The 19745-nt window shown below is 34.8% G+C and overlaps 1 protein-coding gene across 1 annotated transcript in view; it reads left to right on the plus strand.

Moving 5' to 3' along the window:
* The first annotated feature begins 477 nt into the window (after nt 1-477).
* Nucleotides 478-19745, plus strand: part of Atg9 (autophagy-related protein 9) — a 335809-nt gene continuing 316541 nt past the window's right edge. Inside the window, exon 1 of the mRNA XM_090394931.1 lies at nt 478-880. The gene's annotated coding sequence lies outside the window, so the exon portion shown is untranslated. The remainder of the gene's footprint in view (nt 881-19745) is intronic.

Below are 19745 nucleotides of genomic sequence, written 5' to 3' on the forward strand. Positions count from 1 at the left end.
TAGTGTACATCACAACTATAGATATGGCACCTCCTTTATATGATCAAAATTCTGCTTATATTTTTTAAATGCGTTTGTCCCTCTATTCAAACAATCTTATTGTAAAAAGGTAAAAGATAGCAGCAAACAAATATATATATATATATATATATATATATATATATATATATATATATATATATATATATATATATATATATATATATATATATATATATATAATTAAAATGGATCGAGGGCTGTCAGTATCAGAAATTATATATATATATCAGAAATTATATATATATATATATATATATATATATATATATATATAAATCATAAATGACCATCAGTAGTTATTTTATATCTGTTTACAGATTAGAATAAAATTGGACGAGTTTGGGAATTGTGTTTTTAAAATGGATCGAGGGCTGTCAGTATTAGAAGTGGCGCTGTCTTCTCCAAAATTGTGGGGATAGCCTTCGTTTTACAAATAACTATTGATATTTTCCGTGGTGCAACTACTTATCCTTGAATAAAGCTAGTTTTTTTTTTTTTTTGCAGTGTTTATTGACCCTGTGCATCCAGAATGTGTATAATTCATGTTTTGTGTAATGTTTTTTATGCCGCTGCAGTGAGCTTTGTTTTTTTAAACTGTTTGTATAGATTGAGGTTTTGAATAAAAATGATATGGTGACCTCAAAGATTGTGCTACTTGTGTTTGAAGGTTCCTAGTAAAAATGAATGAAACATTGCAGCGTCATCGCAAATAGGCTTAGATCCTTTTACTGTTTACAAAACTAGAAAAGTTATCATGTGTTTTGAATTATTTTTATGATGTATACCATAATGGTATGACAGAATTCTTCATATTCCTCTTTTAATTCGGCGGAATCAGGTAAACTGATAATTGCAACAGTTTTGTAGTGCATATGTTCTTAATGTTCAAAGTAGAAATGACACGATTATTATTTTAACTTCAGAGAGTACAACTTGGTATTATCATATTTTTGCTGTTGCCAGAAATCATTGGTTTTGGAATTATTTTTTGTATATTACTATCTCCGTTGATGATTCTCCGTATAATAGTAGGCTCAAATTTCAAAGATTATCTTTGAAATTTGAGCTTAATTAAGAGTAAATGAATGAAATATAGATGAAAGTTTACATCTTTGTTTATAAGCATTTTGAGATAAATTATATATTTATATGTACACGGGCAGAGTCCTTTGGATAAACTCGGTGATCATAAAAACAACAAATTATATAAAAGTAAACAGATTGTTTGAATTACTGCCTAAACAGCTTAAGCTATGAGGCCAGTATCTGTTAATTACGGTTGTTTTTCAGGTTTGCGTGTTTTATGATGAAAAAAAGAGAGTGAAGTAAAACCTTGCTATCTTCATAGTGAATTTAACTGCAAAATGAAACAAAACATGCCCCCAGATTAAATTATTTACAATTAAATAAAGTTTTTGCAGTATAGATTTATAATTTGTACAGTAAGCAGCCTCATAAACAATTCACATTTAAATGAGAAAAAAAATGCACAAATAACATATCCATATTAATGCAACTGCTACAGGCTACCAAAATAATCTGGTAAATTTTCATTAAGATGCAGTAAGGTAGTATTTAATACTGTACCAAAGCAGTGCTTCATGGAGACATATTTTAAGCAGCATTTTGAAATAACACAGGCTATTATGGAAAATGTCAGTTACACTTGTAAATGTCAATTACAGTTAGTTCCCAATTCTTATTTTATTTTATTTTTTTGTACCATTATGTGATAGCTGGCATTGAATCTGAAAAGAAGTAGCAAAAATAAAGACATATAATGAAGCAAGAAGAGACAAGTGACAAAGGTTTTGAGTATTTAGTGAAATTGGATAACATAGAGAAAGATAAGAGATAATCTGAAGTTATGTCAGCTCCATAATGTGAACAGGACAGATGTGAAGAAGTGAGATATTCGGTTTGAACGCAGCTAGACCAAAGAATTTTGCAACAATTTCTAATTTTGAAGGCATATGCTGCTTAATGTGATGACCATATTGAGGTAAATTCAAGATGAACATTTACAGTAGAGATGTTAGTGGTATTTATTATTATACGGTATCTCTATAGAATCGGGAGACTCAAACTAACTATTATACACATACAAATCTTATCATACCTCTCCTTAAACTCATTCACTGTCAAAGCAGTCTCGACTAATTCTGGCAATCCATTCCACTCATTCACCATTTTCCATGGTCGGCATGCCCCTACTAACCACTCGCACTCTTATACACTTTCCACAGATGGCTCCCGTAGGTCTCAGACTACTTGTTGTATAGTGAAAAAAAAAATTTGTGCATCAATTTTATAAATCCTCTTTAATATCTCAAAAGTTTCTCTCATGTCCCCTATTTTCTGCCTATCAACTGAACTTTGTAATCCACAAACCTTCAACCTGTTCTCATGGAGAGCATTCCACAGATGTGTCACCAGCTTAGTCACTCATCTCTGAATTTTCTCTACTACATTCTTTTTCCCAAGAAACCCAGGTGACCAAATCTGTGCACAGTAATCAAGAGATGCAGTTAAATCATACCACTTATTGAGAGGGATATCATCTTCTCTATCTTTACTTGTTGGCATGTTTTCAACATCCAAGTAATCCTTGGATGTTGAAATAGAGCTATTTTACCAACTTTTGCAATATGCCATCAGAACTTCAACTCTCTGTCTGCCAATATCCTCAACTCTAGCCTCATCAATTTCCTGCAATCCTGTACCATCAATATGATATACAGTGTAGGCAACCTTTTCAACCCAAAATGCATAACCTTACATTTAGATTGACAATCATCATCCTTTGCCCACAATGCCAATTTATTTAAATCATCCTGCTGGATATCTACATCAACTTTATCAACTATTGCTCTTCCCAGTTTTGCATCATCAGCAAATTACCCGCTCCCTCTCCTTAAAATTTTACCTATATCATTGATATACAAATTAAAACGTAGTGACCCTGATACAGAACCCTGAGGTACTCTACTGTCACCCCATTCTCTTAGATTCCACTCCACCATATACTGTTCTCTGGTACCTGTCTGTCAGTCCCCCCCCCCCCCCCCCCCAAATCCATGCTTCTAGCTTGAGTTTATGGTTCGTTTTATTGTAATCTGGTTTATTTTTGTATTCACAATTCTTCACAAGACCTCACTTAAAAACAAAAATAAACTAGATTACAATAAAACTGTAACCATTCCATACATTAAAGGGATATCAGATAATATAAATAGAATACTACAGAAATACAACCTTAATGCCACCTTTAAACCTCCTGTAAAATTAAAGAACTTGCTCAACTCATCCAAGGATCCACTTCCTCCACTAGCCCATCTGGAGTATACTGTATACATTGGAAGGCATGTATTCTATCCACATAACCTTTCCATCTAAGAGTTAATTATAAATAGGAATGTATGTAATCCAGGATCTTAAGCCTTAATATAACAACTCTCATGTTAAATTAAGACACCACTTTTGCAGTAATAGAACTATCTATATGAAATTGTCCTTTGATGATGTTATCAGTAGAATATAGCTTTGATGTAGTTAATTTTTTTTTTTTTTTTTTTCCACTAGAGGTCAGACCAACAGAATAACCGTTGATCAAATCATTGTCTCTTTGGCATACTGTTTGAAATGTAATATAGCTTGTCTCTGTATATATATATATGTATGTATATATGAAGGTCAAAACCTCGGGAAATTAAAGTAATTATTTTTAACATGGTTGTAGTTGCCATAATTTGTCTGAAATGAATGCTGATCACTGTGTAACACTGAAGGAAAGGATACTACTTATTTGCTGCTCTCCAGTAAAAAATAATCTAGTCGTGACAGTATTTACAGTATTACAGTATATATAATATGAAGGTCAAAACGTCAGGAAATTAAAGTAATTATTTTTAACCCAGTTGTAGTCACCATAATTTGTCTGAGATGAATGCTGATCACTGTGTAACACTGAAGGCAAGAATACTGCTCATTCGCTGCTCTCTAGTAAAAAAAAAAAAATCTAGTCATTATAGTATTTACTAACTCAACCCGAACTCTGGAAGTCATCTAAGAAGAAATTCTTAGATGACTTCCAGATGGCTTTCAGAGTTAGGTGGGAGGGAGTGTCATGTATTGAAAAATTTCTTCTGCACTTTCTTAAAATCCTTTTAGTAATTTTGTTTCTACCATATCCTCTCTTTTCTGTTTATCAGTCAGATTTTTAACTCGTGTCTTAATTCTATCCTCGTATGGAACATTCTATAGACCTGTATCAGTTTTAATCATTTGTCTCTGGATCCTCTCTTACTTATTTCCTCATCCCTAAAGAAATATCCCAACTGCTTACTCATCTGGTTAGTACTCCTTGAGGGTACATATCAGGAATTTGATGACAATGAAGAATCTCCTGAAGAAAAGGGATTACTGTCAGCCATCCCTTTTCTGACTGAAGTAAAAATAGTACATATTATGTTTAATTATATGACTCGTTGCCAATGCAAGTTAATGTTACTATGAATGAAGAATACAGAAAGTATGGAATTAATCTTAGAGGTGAACTTTGCAGGCACATGGAATGTGCAGGGTCTACAGATGGGCACTCTTAATATTGTCTGTTAAGCAATGGAAAGATATAAAATTGACATCCTGGGAATTATAGACACTAGTTGGAATGAAGATCATTTCAAAAGAATGGATGGTAAGCTCATTGTTTATTCAGGAGGTGACTCAAAACATCATGGGGTACCGAGGAAAGTTAAGGAAAACAGCTCTTCATGGTTATAATCCTGATACTTTGTATTAGACTTATGGCTCATCCTACAATGTGTCAGTTGTCGTAGTTTATGTGCCACACACACATAGATAGGTCTGATGAAGAGAGTGAAGAATTCTACGAAAACTTAGATTGTATTGGACTGTTTACCAAGGAGTGATGTGCTTTTCAGTTTAGGGGACCTGAATGCAAAATGGGAAAGAGTATGAGAGTTAGTCTGAGTGTGATATGTTTGGTCTGGGTGAACATAATGCCCATGGTGAAAGATTGTTGGAATTTGCCCATTTAGTCGTTGCCAATACCTACTTCCAGAAACACCCATGACAGACCTCTACTTGGACATCAAACATTGATAGGTCAAGGCACTAGACTGATTATATCCTGGCTCTCCAATAGAAGAAGACAAGCCTCCTCGATGTGCATATTTGTCTTAGAGCAGACTGTGGTACTGACCATTAGCTAGTAAGGGTCAAAGTAAGACCCAAAACTCCAAAATCTTCCAGATCAGGCCTGTCCCACTTGACTGGATGTCAGAGTAATCCCTAGTAGGTTCACAGAAGAAACATTAATGCATTTGGATGATATTTGAAGATTTAGTGAGGAGAACTCACCTGAAATGTTCTGGGAGGGAAGGAGTCAAGATTATAATAGAGGATACATCTAAGAAGTATCTAGGCCCAATTAAAAGACCAAGAGACCCATGGATATCAGATTCAACATGGGATCTGATTGAAAGGAGGGAGTTGAAACAAAGAGACACAAGGACTGAAGAATATGAGATTACATAGAGAAATCACACATGACAAGAAAAATTTTTATGCTAATAAATGTGAAGAGATAGAGTATCAGATGAAGAGAGACAATTATAAAAGGATGTTTTGTTTAGTTCATGACCTTAAGCACAAGTTTAAGCCCAAATTAAATGTCAACAAAGACAGGAATGGAACAAGCTAACAAAGAACTGGAAATCAAAATCAGATGGAAGAGTACTGTGAAGAACTGTACAACAGATAGGATAAGAAAAATTGGGAGGAGTCCTCTCACCAGGAAAATTTCAGTTTGGAACCTCCTCTACTTAGACATGAGGTTGAAAGAGCAATTAAACAGCTTACCAACAATAAGCCCCCTAGTGCAGATAGAATCCCAGCAAAGTTATTTACAGCCGTAGGGGATGGAGGGAGAAGAGTGTCTTATAGATTGATTGTGTGTCTATGGGAAACAGGATCATGGCTTAGAGACTGGAATAAGTTGTTTTCATGTCACTAGATGAGAAGGGAGGTGTAAAAAGGATTGCAAGTAAGATTTTATTAAGATCATTTTAAATAGGATTGCAGCCAAAGTTCAGGCAGATGCCAGATGAACAAGCAAGTTTTAGGAAAGGCAAGAGTACCAGAAATCATGTATTTTGCTTTAGACAGATCATTAAAAAATATAAAGAATTTAGACTCCTTATGTTAATGTATTTCATGGGCTACTCCAAAGCTTTTGACTGTGTTCAACATATGAAATTGTGGGAGGTAAAGAAAATAGTAGGATTTCCTCAACACATTATCAGGTTGAGAGCTAACTTGTATTTACAGTGAGCAAGTAGCCACAGTAAGAATAGGTGTTGGTTGGATTTACTGATTTGTTTCAGGTTGGCAAGGGAGTTAGGCAAGGTTACCTCTTTCTACCCTCCACTCTCATTCTATGAAAAATTTCTTCCATGTTAACCTTATAACAACCCCTGACTAATTTATTCTTTCTACTGTTTAGTATCTATGCTGAGGACATCATGCATGTAGCATTGGGCTTAACACAGGAATTAGAATAGGTAGCAGATTGCTCAGTAATCTGAGGTATACTGATGATACAGTACTCCTTTGTAATGACATGAAGAACCAGAACGAATCCTTGACAAAGTTAATGAGATCAGTAAGAACAGAGGACTTCAACTCTTCAACAAATGTCTTGTACAAGAAGGATGCATATACAGTGGTATACTTAGATTTTCAAAAGCTTTTTATAGACTGCCACACAACATGCTGTTAACCTGGCATTAGTAAGGTGGGGGTGTCACAAACCCCAAAGATTTTAAATTGACTATTGACATTTTCCCACCTCACCAGCGCCGGGTTAAATAAACCGAAATGGTTGGATTGGATAACAGACTAGTGAGTTGGATCTATGAGTGGCTGTCAGTTAGGTATCCCAAAAGGGAAAAGTCACTAGTGGTGTGCTGCAGGGGTCAGTTTTGGGACCATTGTTGCTCAGTTTGTATATTAATGATATTCATACAAATGGGTTTAACTGGCAATGTGCAGCTGTTTGCAGATGATGCTAAATTGGAGAGAGCAATGCAGAGTCAAGCAGATGTTATGGCCTTACAGGAAGGCTTGAATAGATTACATGAATGGGCAGGTAAGTAGAATTCACAGTTCAATATTGCAAAGTATAGCATTTTGAAATTTGGTAAAAAAAACAATGGGATGCAAAGTATACACTTGGTGGGGAAACTTTAAAGGAGGTAGAGGAGATGAGAGATCTGGGAGTAGCTGTGGACAAGAATCTGAAATTTAGGACTTGCATTACACAAGTTCTGAAGAAATCACAATGGATAACGGCAATGATGCAGAGGACCCCGACATGCAGTATAAGGCTTTGATCAGGCCTTATATGGATTCTCGTGCACACATTTGGTCACGTCCTTGGAAGATTCACAAAGATGGTAAGTGGTCTTTGGAATGCAAAGTATAAAGACATTGAAAGAATGTAAATTGCAAAGCCTCATGAATAGGAAGTGGGGGGGGATATGGTTAAGACATATAAATTAGTTAGGGGGGGGTTATAAGGTTAACATGGAAGAAATTTTTCATAGAATGGGATTGGAGGGTAGCACAAGAGGCCATACCTGAAATCTGTATAAGGAGGATGTGAGGAGGAGGTTCTTTGCATGGAGAATGGTTGTTGAGCGGAATGCATTGCCCGAGTGTGTTGTGAATGTGCACACATTGAATCAGTTTAAGGCAAGGTTGGATGAGCTGTGTGTGATGATATGTACCTCCTGTGATGAGTCTCTGACTCCATGGTGATCAGATGTTAATAATAAACTCAATCCTAGCAAGACAGAAATTATGGTTCTCCAATGAAATATAGACAGGGAAACTCCCGAGAAACAAGTTTACCTTAACAGGGAAAGAATTGAAGTCGGCAAGTTTGAGTACCTGGGAAATCATTATTAATCTGAAGAAGTGCTGTTAAGAAGAAGATGATTATGAGACAGGTCTCATAATCATCTAAAACAACAGTTAGAGACCTAAAACAGTTAGGTCTCTAAAACAACAGTTAGAGACCTGTCTAAGTCAGGAAGGATGGATCTATCCCCCACAGTAACAAAGTTGAGGATTTTGGAGGCAGCTGCTTTTCCAACAGTGACTTCTGGACATGAAACTGAGAACCTAAAGAATGACAGGAAAAGGATAGCTGCTTTTAAGATGTGGTGTTACAGAATCTGTTGAGCAGTGCTTCCCAAACTTATGGATGTCAAGGCCCCCTTTGGAAAAATTAAAAGATTTCATTGCCCCCATCGGAAAAAAAAATCCTAATACAGACATATATTATTTATTGTTATATTCAATACAAAACATACACACTGAATGTATTTCTTTCCCATACATTGCCGCACCTGTGTACACCAGCAATGAAACATTCATTTAAAGTGCGAAAAACTTGGCCGCCCTTTTAAACAAGCACAAGATTTTGTGTTTGAAAGCTTTTTTGTGCTTCTTATCAATAGCTTTTGAAATGAAACTTATATGAATAAGCATATATTTACTGATATTCATTAAGCGCCGAAATACCCAGTAAGAAAAACTTGTGAACCAACACCGATGTGTGATTTTTTCCACTAAAATATAAAAAAATAACATAAAAGAAATAAAAGAATAAAAATTAAATACGTTTCTTTTAAGATAAAAAATATCTACTTAGTCTTAAAACATTTTAAATTTGTTTTCATTATTTCATGGCCACCCTGAACAAAATTGACAGCCCCCAAAGGGGCTGCAGCCCACAGTTCGGGAAGCGCTGCTGTTGAGGTTATCATATACTGGAAGGCAGTCAAAGGAATGGGTGCTAGAAACGATTGGCAGAACTTTAAGGCTCCTTAAAGATATTGACAGAAGAAAGTTGAAATACCTTGGACACATTGAAAGGAAGGAAGGATGTTTCTCAAAACAGTAATAGAAGGTAAAGTTCCAGGAAAAAGGAAAGGTAGACCCTCATTGAGATGAATGGATGGATGGTATGTCTGAAGTGAGTGATCTTCAGAAAGTTGAAGCCTCCAGAAGGAATACATGACCACTTGGCGAGGACTAATGTGCAGATCATTGAGGAACGGAGTGACCATATATCATCTGATGATATCCTATGAATGGATGTATGTATTAACCATAATAATTTTAGTCTTTGTATGAAGCATATTTAGAAGCTACCATCCCAAAGTCTATATACTTGGTGATCACCACAGGATAATAATGCAAATATAGTCAGAAACCAAATTGATTACTTGCTAAGTAATCAATGATTTCAAAGTTCCATAAAGAGTACAAAAACCTATCCTAGTGTGGATATTGCTTCTGATCATGAAAACTTAGACTGAAAGCAATACTTAAGAAACATCAACAAAGAAGATTTGATCTAGGAAAGTTAAAAAAAAAAACCAGCGATAAGAACAAAACTGAGTCAAGATCTGAATCGAGATAGCACCTATCAAGAATGATAATGTCATGAGGGTTGATGAATGTTGGACAAATTAAAATCTGTCTTCATGGAGAAATGTACCAATACTTGTGTCCTGATAGAGCAGTAAAAGAAAGATTGGATAACTGACAAAATTCTTTCTCTCATGGATCAACACAGATCATATAAAAATCATAGTTCAACATAAAGAAGTTCAGAAAATTATTAAAGACAAGATCAAAGAAGCAAAAGAAATCTGGATGAATGAAAAATGTAAATAAATAGAATTTTTACAGGAAAAGCATGATAGTTTTAATCTACACTGAAAGAGACCTCAGGTATATTTAAGAAAGACAACTATGCATCCTTCGAGCCAAAAATGAGAAATAATATCCAAAAAAGGATGATAAAATACAAGAATGGGTGAAATATGTATCTTTACTGATAACAGACAAAACCCAGAAAATACTTATGAATAGATGGAAAGTCCATGCATTCTGAGATCAGGGGTAGAATGTGTGCTAAACTCAGCTACAAATGGTAAAGCCTTAGGCCCTGATAGAATACCAGCAGGAATAGTAAAGTTATTAGAAGGCAACAATATTACTATATTAGTAAAGCTATTTAATAAGATCTACGATATAGGAATAATCTCTCAAGACTGGTTATGGTTGACCTTCATCATGCTACCTAAAAAAGCAAATGCAAAAACTTGTAAGTCTAATGAGTCATGTTCTCAAAATGTTTCTGAAAATAATTCAGAAAAGAATATACAGAAAATGTGAAGATACCATCAGTGATACCCAATTCGGCTTTAGAAACGGTTTGGGAATGAGAGAGGCTCTTTTTTTTGTTCACAAATCTTATTCCAGAAACATAGTGACCAAAACAAGGAAGTATTCATTTGCTTCATTGACTTCAAGAAAGCATTTGACAAAGTCCAACATACTAAAATGGTTGAAATATTAAAAAGAATTGATTAGATGTTAAAGACGTCAGGATCATTAAAAAAACTTATATTGGAACCAAATGTCATCTGTTCAAGTTGATGACATTATTACAGATTTCATTAACATCAAACAATGTGTAAGGCAAGGATGTGTGTTATAACCTCTTCTTTTTTAACATATACTCAGAAGCCATATTTCGAAAAATCTTAAAAGGAAGAGAGGAAGGGATTAATGTAAATGGTCAAATCATCAGTAACATCTGATATGCTGATGACAACTCTCCTGGCTGATAACAGGATCTTCAAAATCTTTGGGAACTAGTGAATGAAGAGAGTGAAAAAAATGGGATTAAGAATAAATATCACCAAAAAAGCAAGGAATGAATTCTTAATTCAGCATTTTCTTTAAATGGGAAACAAATAGAATGAGTGACAAAGTTTAAATATCTTGGATGTTGATTAAATGAAGAATGCAATCCAGAAATAGAAATAAAAGTTAGAATTGAAATGGCAAGAAAAAATTTTCTCCTGATGAAATCAACACTGTGTTGACCACAACTTAAATTTAGAGCTTAGAGTATACATGGTTAAATGCTATGTATGGTCTGTATAGTGCAGAAACTTGGACCTTGATGACAACATCAATAAAAAAAAACTTGAAGCCTTTGAGATGTGGTTATAACAATGAATGTTAAAAATCCCATGGACAGCAAAAACATCCAATCAAGAAGTACACGCACTGGAACGAATGGGGAAATTACATGAACTTTTAGATACTATAAAAAGAAGAAAAACTGCATATCTTGGTCACCTACTTCGTAATGAAAAATATAAGATACTTCACTTGATTATAAAAGGGAAGATAAATTGAAGAAGAGGACAAGGAAGACAAAGGAAATCTTGGCTGGCAGATATCAGACAGTGGACTGGCATGAGCTCTGAGGGACTGTTCATAGTTGCTGAGGATTGCTAAAAATTTGCTAAAGTAGTCGCTGACCTCTGATAGGAGATGGCACTGAAAGAAAAAGATGAAGCATATTTGGCCACAAATTTGATATTTAGCAGTATATGCGTATATAATGTTTCTGCAATAAGTCAGTTTTGATATCTCTGAAATGAAGAATGCTAAAAAATTAAACTAAGCAATTTCGGCAAATTATTATAGTATCATTTTGTGTTGTAGAGCTGTAAATTTTCAAGTGGTCTTTATTGTTGTCATCGTCGTCTTTGTATTATATAGTCACCTATCTATACAGTAGTTCCCATGTAAGAAAACATGTCACTGGTTATACTGGTGATGAGAGTCCTCTACCATAAACCCTGGAGGGAATTCAGGGTGCATGGTAGAGGAGCCAGATACACTTTGTTTAACATCACATCATAGGAAAAAAATTCTGACATCATCCACTGTATTCATGCATGTAGTGCATTTGCTTTCTATAAAATCTGTCATTGTTCTGCACGGAGTGAAGATTATGTAGACTTTGCAGAACAACCAGCCCGTGCACTGCAATTTTGTTTCATGTATATCTGTTCATTTTGGGGCACAAGTTTAAAATTGCAGCCTAATTGTGGGAGTGTAACATGAGCAAGACAATAGTTCTGAATGTCAGAAATATTTTTTGATGGTGATATGTAATTCACAGTTTCATGTAGAGTTATGTGTGCAAACTTCAAATGAGAAATGGACAATTAAAGTTACTTGTGCCTGTGGTTCCATAGACGTTCTTCTAAAGAAGAAGTGGATGAATTTTTTGAGTCTTAAAAACAGGAAGTTGACATAAAAAAAAATGGGAAAAGTGGTCCTTGTTGGAGATCTGAACAGCACAGTAAAAAATGAATCCCACGAGGTATAGGAACATTTTGGGAAATTTGAAGAAAAGGGTAAAGCTAATAATAATGGTAAGTATTTACTGGACTTCTGCTCAAGACATGGACTAGTCATTACTAACACCATGTTTGAACATAAAGATGTGCACAAGCTCACATGGAGAGAAGACACAAGAAATAGAAAAGCTTCATTGATTACATAATTGATGATACTGATATCATCATGCTGGTTCATAATACAAGAGTGTACCAAGGATTTGAAATTGGAGGTGACCATTACTTAGTACTAAGCATGGATATAATAAAAATGGATATCACATTGTAAAGGGGAGTATGTGAGAAAGTTTCAAAAAGAATTCAAATTGAGCAGCTTTTACAGGTAAAGGATAGACTTGCCTATACAAACATGATTGAAGAAAAAATGAAACAGGTTGAAAACAAGAACCAAATCTTGGAGTCTCAGTTGCCTGCAAGGATATAAAAATAAGAACCCCATGGTAGATGTAAGAAGTTAAAGAAGCAGTCCTGGAAAAGAAGAAAGCATACCAAAAGTTCCTAGCAAATAAGTTGGCTCATACCTTAGAAGAATACAGAGAAAAATATAAGAGAGATAAGCTGCGTATAAAAGTAGCTAAACAAAAGTCATGGGGAGACTGACAAGAATATAGAAAATAAATATCTGGAAGGGTGGCAAAATGTTCTGGAGACTATTCAAGTAGCTTAGAAATCAAGGAAAGAGTATACTACTGTAAAAGGAATCAAAGATGATAAAAGTGACGTGAAAAACTGAAGATAAGGATATCCTAGATGTCTGGAGTAATTACTTTGAAAGATTAAAGGAATTACTTTAAACAAACCAAGCAATGACAGAACCATACTAGAAAATGTTTGTAGAGCAATGCAAAGAGGAGTACATAATACTTGAGGCAGAAAAAAGCTATCAAAACTTGAAATGGGGTAAGGCAACTGGAGTATATGATATTTGACCAGAAATGCTTAAGCATGGAGGTATGAAAGTTATGCAGTGGCTACTCTGCATAATTCAGATGGCCTGGTCATAAAGTCTAATTCCTGATGATTGGAGTAGAGCTATTGTTGTGCCATCTATAAAAAAAGGGAATGAAGCGAAATGTGAAAATTAGAGGAATTTCTTTAAGTCAAGATCAGATTTTCAATTTAAGACAAATAATTGAGAAATCGTGGGATCATGACAAGGATTTCTACTTAAGTTTTGTAGATCTGGAAAAGGCATATGACAATGTGCCCTGAGAAAAGCTTTTCAAGGCACTATAATTATATGGGATGAATGGAACAATATACAGAGCAATACATAGTCTATATTTAAGATGTCTGTCAGCATTAGAATTGAAGGAAATACAGAATATGGTTTAATATAAAATCAGGGGTAAAACATGAATTCACATTGTCTCCACTCTTATTCATCAACTATATGGATCACATTATGAAATTAAGTGGCATTAGGCCTGATTAGAATTGGAGATGTCAAACTTAGCTCTGTGCTTTATGCAGATTTATGTTGTACTCCTAAACACAATCTAGTGCAACTCTCCAGGATTCTCTAAATTGAATGACAGCTGTAACAAATTTAGCCTGAAAATCAGCAATAAAAATACCAAAAACTGTGAAAATAGACAAAAGCATAGAAAACTTTAGCTGCATTCTGGATATAGATCCTCTGGAGGAAGTAAAATATTTCATTTATTTAGACATGTTTTTAAATGAAGATGACAAGTTAAACCTGGAAATCGACAACAAAATAAGCAAAGCCAATATGGTATGGTATGGCCATTTAAATAGATGTTTGATGTCAAGATGGCTGGAAATAGACCTCGAGGAAGACCAAGATCTAGGTGAATTGATTCAGTCAAAAGTGCTTTAGAAGCATGAAAAGTTAAATATGACAATATTGGAGTGCTGTAATAGACTAATTTGTAGGAAAATTATTGATAGGAGATTAATAATAATGTAAACTTTAATCATGTAGTGCTATCCTAGTAAACTGGATGCCCCTTGGCAGTACATATTAGGAAATTGATGATGATGTAAAACCCTTGAAGTAACTTATATAGTTTTATCATTTTATCCCCCGGCCCCCCTTTTTGCCTATAACCCAATTTCTGTAATCCATAATCTTCAATGTGTCCTCATGAGGATCATTCCATAGACCAACTATGGAACGATCTTAATGATCATTCACTGTCACTTGCCTCTGGATCCTCACAATCTATTTTGCTCATTAAGAAATCCAGGTGACCAAAACTGTGCAAAGTAGTCCAGATGGAGCCAGATTAAAGACTTATGAAGAAGTTTATCTCTATTTGTGTGTGTGCTTCAATAATCATCAGGAAAATCCTGAAGTATTCCACATTTGCAGTAATCCTCTGAACTTTAACTTTCAGTCCACCAGTACCCCTAAATCCCTCATCTTCTCTGGTTCCTAATGAGTCCTTAAGCTCTCAAAGCCATCCAACATATCCTTGTGTGCTTTGTCCTGTGCCTATAAGTATATTTTGTATGTAAATTATGTGTGTTCTCTTGGCTGGTTTGCTTGTATGTAGGATAAAAAAAAAAAAAGAGTTTCCAAGAGGGAGGAGCCTAGTAGCTCTGTATGAGACTAGCAAACTCATCTTCACTTGAAAAACCGTGAAGTTTTTTTGTGCTCTAGATGAGATCTGAACCTAGGCCTTTTCAGCTGAAGGGTATAATTGAAATTGACTGGGGGCTAATGCTAAATCCCTGGTCTCATTAATTTTCTGCATCCCATTCATACAGCTGGTAATATTTTTATCTCAAAATGCATTTTGCCACGTTAAACTGGTAGCCTTTCTCCTTTTCCATAGTGAAGCCTGTTTAAATCATCTTGCAGGGTCTGTGCATTATTTTAGATAACTATTGCTCTACCCATTCTTGTATTGTCAGCCTTGCATCGCCAGCCTGGTTGTCTGAGTGGTTAGCATATCTGCTCTCCAGCCAAAAGGCTGGGGATTCCAATCCTTCCGTATGGTGAGATTCAAACTACGAGTGGTGGTGGGCAGTAGATGGTGCAGGTGATGTAAATAGCAGTGGTTCAATTCTTGTGGCACACTGGTTATATGCCTTCTCCTCCAGAAAGTACTCTCCGATATCTATTCATAAGCTACCCTCTTATCTGCATCATAGTTTCATCTCTATACCCATTTACTCCAATGTATATAATGGAGTTTTGCTAAGTTTTGCAATTCTTATATCGTTATGTAAGAATTGTAAAAATAGAGAAAAACTCATGTAAAAAGACTTTATTAATGTAGAATTTTCACCTAAGTATCATACATTCATCAGTACAAGATCATCAATTGGCAATTAACAATAACGAACTTTTAAAAAGCACCATATAAGAAGTAGCCAATGTAAGATAACTGAAAAAGGTCAATAATTTCTTAACTTATTTAAAAAATAAAAATGGATAAGTAAAAAATTATATGCATAGACAAAATAAAATTAGGAAGGATTAGCATATTTATAAAGTACTATCTTCCACAAAGGGGAGATAGACCATCAGATCTGTTTAAGTTAGGACAATGGAGTAAAGTTTCAACCCATTTCTATATAAAGATGTACTATGAGGAAACAACTTTTATGAAGGACTCTTGTCTTGTTCCAATGAATTCTGTGTTTAGTGTTGATAGCATGTTCCACAAGTCCAGACTGTTCAAGCTCATGGTAATTAATATAAGACTTGTGTTCTTTGAGACAAAAGCATATCTTTCTGTTTGTCCAAAAGAAGATAACCCACAAGATCAAGGAATCTGGTAGATGCTTGGATAACTGAGAGGTGGAAGCTAATCCTTAGGAGAAGTGAGAAAGGTGGTGATTTTTCTGATGGGTTGAAAGTCAACAAAAATATTCAGTGGTTTTAAAACTCTTGCTATGCATTCACTAATGTCATGCACATAAGGGATAGGAATATGAGTCATTTCTTCTGTATTTAAAGAGGTAGAAATACCATAACTGTTAATAGCTTTTTTGATGAAAAAATCCTTAAAACCATTAGATAAAGATAGAGAAACGTGTGAAATTAGATAAAGTCCTGTCCCCCTTTTTTTGGGAGATAGTATAGTACTTTTTAAATATGCTAATCTTTCTGAACTTTATTTTGTTTATGTATATATTTATATAATATTATTTTTATTTTTTTAAAAATAAGTTTGGAAAATATTGAGGTTTTTTTAGTTATCTTACATTAGCTATTCAGGTGGCACTTTTTTTAATGTCTGTTATTGTTTAATTGCCATTCCGTGATCTTGTACTGATGATACCTATGATACTTAGGTGAGAATTCTATATTAATAAAGTTTTTTACATGAGTTTTCCTCCATTTTATAATTCTATTCATTATGCCAACTCATGGTATTTCGCTATTGAAACAAATCTCCAGCATTATGTAGCCATTCTCTATATTCAAGTCATCTTTTCCTTTAGCACAAAAAAGTGAGTAAATTACTGAGTCATTAAGTACCCTTCACAGAAACTGTGCTGCCCCATACACTATCCTAATCCTATGCAGCCATTCTTGAATTTTGTCCTTAATCAACCTCTCTAATACCTTGACTACCATTCCTTAGATGCTTATCATTCAATAATATGCTGATTTTGTCTTGAAGCCTCCTTTATTCAGTGGCACTATTTTCCCTGCTTTCCACTCTCTAAGTACCCTGCCAGAGCTGGGACTTAAACGATTTTGTATCTCATTCTAATCCCATAGCCATTATTCACATCAAGGTTCTACAGTATCCCATGCACCTCTACTTTATCTACTTCTGTTTCCATCTCTGCTCATCATATCTGTTATTGCAGTTTCTCCACCTGGATGATGCACCTTCACAAAATGATCACTTAGCAATACAACTACTATGTCTAGTTTAGTCATCTCTTTCAAATCAATATTTCTCAAAATTATGCAGACACAGCTGAAAATATTTAATTAAGATCAATTAATTGCAAATATTTCGATTCACATATCATGGATCATCGTTATTGTAAAACAGTGTGAAATAAAAAAAAATTAAACAACGAAGTATATGGAGAATGGAATCTCTCCTTATATGTAGTCATGAGACAGCCAAGTAAAAAAAAAAAAAAAAAAAACCAGTGCTATTTGGATTGAAGTGTGCATGTGTGATTTTTTTTTTTTATTTTTTTTTTTAAAGCTTATATAATTAAATAGTATGGTATAGTTCTTAGTAATGATTTCCCAGATTTTTTGACATAGACAGTCCATCATTAACATTAAGATTTGGGTGGTGCTGAAGTACTTTAGAACTTTCTTTAAAGAGATGCTCATATACATAAGTATCTCTTCTCATATATATATATATGGGAACATCTATGTAGTAATTTGGCATCTTTCCAAAGGATCCTGTGGCTAGTATTAGTAATCCTACGTTCTGTGAGACCTGATTTTTCTTCTGTTTTTTGGAGGAAATATAGGCTTGGTGTTCAGAAAGGTGTATAGAAGCAGATCAGCCTGTTTATCCAAAGTAGAATAACTTGCAGTTATATGGGACACCCAGTAGAGATGTAATTTTATGTTTTGAAGATGGTATCAGTGTCAGTGAGCTAACTGAATTTATAGGTTTAAAAGTTGTGGATATATTAAACTTCTTTAAGGTTCAAGAAATGCATTCTGAAATGTCTAATCTGTGGGGATGGCAATTCTGTGCGAGTTGTCTCTTCTAATAGAAGAAAAATGTTTGATAATATTCTCTACTGTTTTGGGGTTGTAGCCATTGAGAATAGCAGTTTCTTTAATTTTATTTCTGAAATAGATTAGACGAAGAAAACAGATAATATGAACTTTGGAAAGAAGGTTTGTGAAAATCATGTTTATAAGGAGCCATCCAGTTCTTTTTTTATGAGAACATCAAGGAAAAATATAGTTTCATTTGATTTAAGTTCCATAGTGAAATTGATTCTGTGATGAAGCTTATTATTTTTTTTGTAAGAAGACTTCTAGTTGTTAATTGCGAATTTTCTATTCCACCAGCAAAGACCTCACTCATGCAGTGGAGCCATATCAAAGGTTTTGGATTTATCATTAAAATTTTCTCTTCCAGGTGTTCTAATAGAAGTTAATTTTAACACCTGAAAGTTTCTCTTTCCTTTGTGGGTAAGTGAAGTTTCATTCGTGAACAAAACACAAGTTAGAAAATCTGGGTCCACAGCACTTTTCTGCAGAAACCACTGCGCGAATTCCACACGTCAAGGATAATCTTCTGCCATCAGTAACTGGACCCGTTGTAGATGACATGAATGTAAGGACTCAGAGTGCAAAACGTGCAATACACTGGATCGAGATACTCTTATAGCAGAGGCAATGGCACGTGTGCTTGTCTCTGGATTATTGTTCATCGCATGCAACACCTCCTTTTCCATGGCGGGTTTCATGTCGATCGTGGCCACCCACTATCATGCCTGCGATCCTTGAATGATCCATAGTCACACAAATTCTGATGCAAATGTGGTACACGTCTGTTTGGGTACCTTTTGCGATACATTTGTACAGCGGCTCATCCGTTACCATCAGCTAACCCATAAACGAAGTACGTCTGCCATCTCAGCGTTTGCAAAATGACGCATGTTCTTCATATGACATCAAAAGCTTGAATGAGGAAGCCCCTAATTGCTCACCTGGAGCGCTGCCGAACAGTGCCACCTATCACTTTCGGGTGGCGTTTCTGATCATGCTTTCCTATGTGAATATGGTTGATTTTGATGTTCTCTACCTCCCCTCAAAGTATGTATGTGGAATTTTGAACCACCCTGTAGAAAAGAAGCTGATGTTGCCATCAAAATTTCAAATTTTCTAACAGGAATGATCAATAATATTTTCGAACCTAACCAAGTTCAAATGCATACAAGAATAAGAGTTTATAAAATTTTGGCAAGACCTTCTCTACTGTATGGAAGTGAATTATAGACTGTAAAAACTGCAGAAGAAAAAAAAGAATAGAAACTGGAGAAATGAAATTCCTACGAAGGACAGCAGGCTATATTCTTTGGGACAAAAAAAAAAAAAGCAGCACAGAAATACATCAAGAACTAAAAATAGACTGAGTATTGGACATAGTATATGAATATCAAAAGAAGTGGTTTGAATGTAGTGGAAGAATGGAACAGTTGAAGACTACCCCCAAAAAATACTCCGATTACTGCCCAGTTGGAGGATGTAGAAGTCAGGGATGACCAAGGAAAAGATGGAAAGTGACTGGAACAGGCCACTGGGCCTAAATCCCTGAAAGGATGATGATGATATGAAGTCACGTATATTTTTAATATAAGAAATGGAATGTCCAGTTAATTAATAGAGAGAAAGGAGTTGAAAGAAACTTTAATGCCATCTCAGATTTTAAATTTTCAGATTTATTGGAGCTCCAT

This window comes from Typopeltis vanoorti, chromosome 6 (genome assembly GCF_054136105.1).
Source record: "Typopeltis vanoorti isolate ZY-2024b chromosome 6, IOZ_Tvanoo_1.0, whole genome shotgun sequence".
Classification (NCBI taxonomy): Eukaryota; Metazoa; Arthropoda; class Arachnida; order Uropygi; family Thelyphonidae; genus Typopeltis; species Typopeltis vanoorti.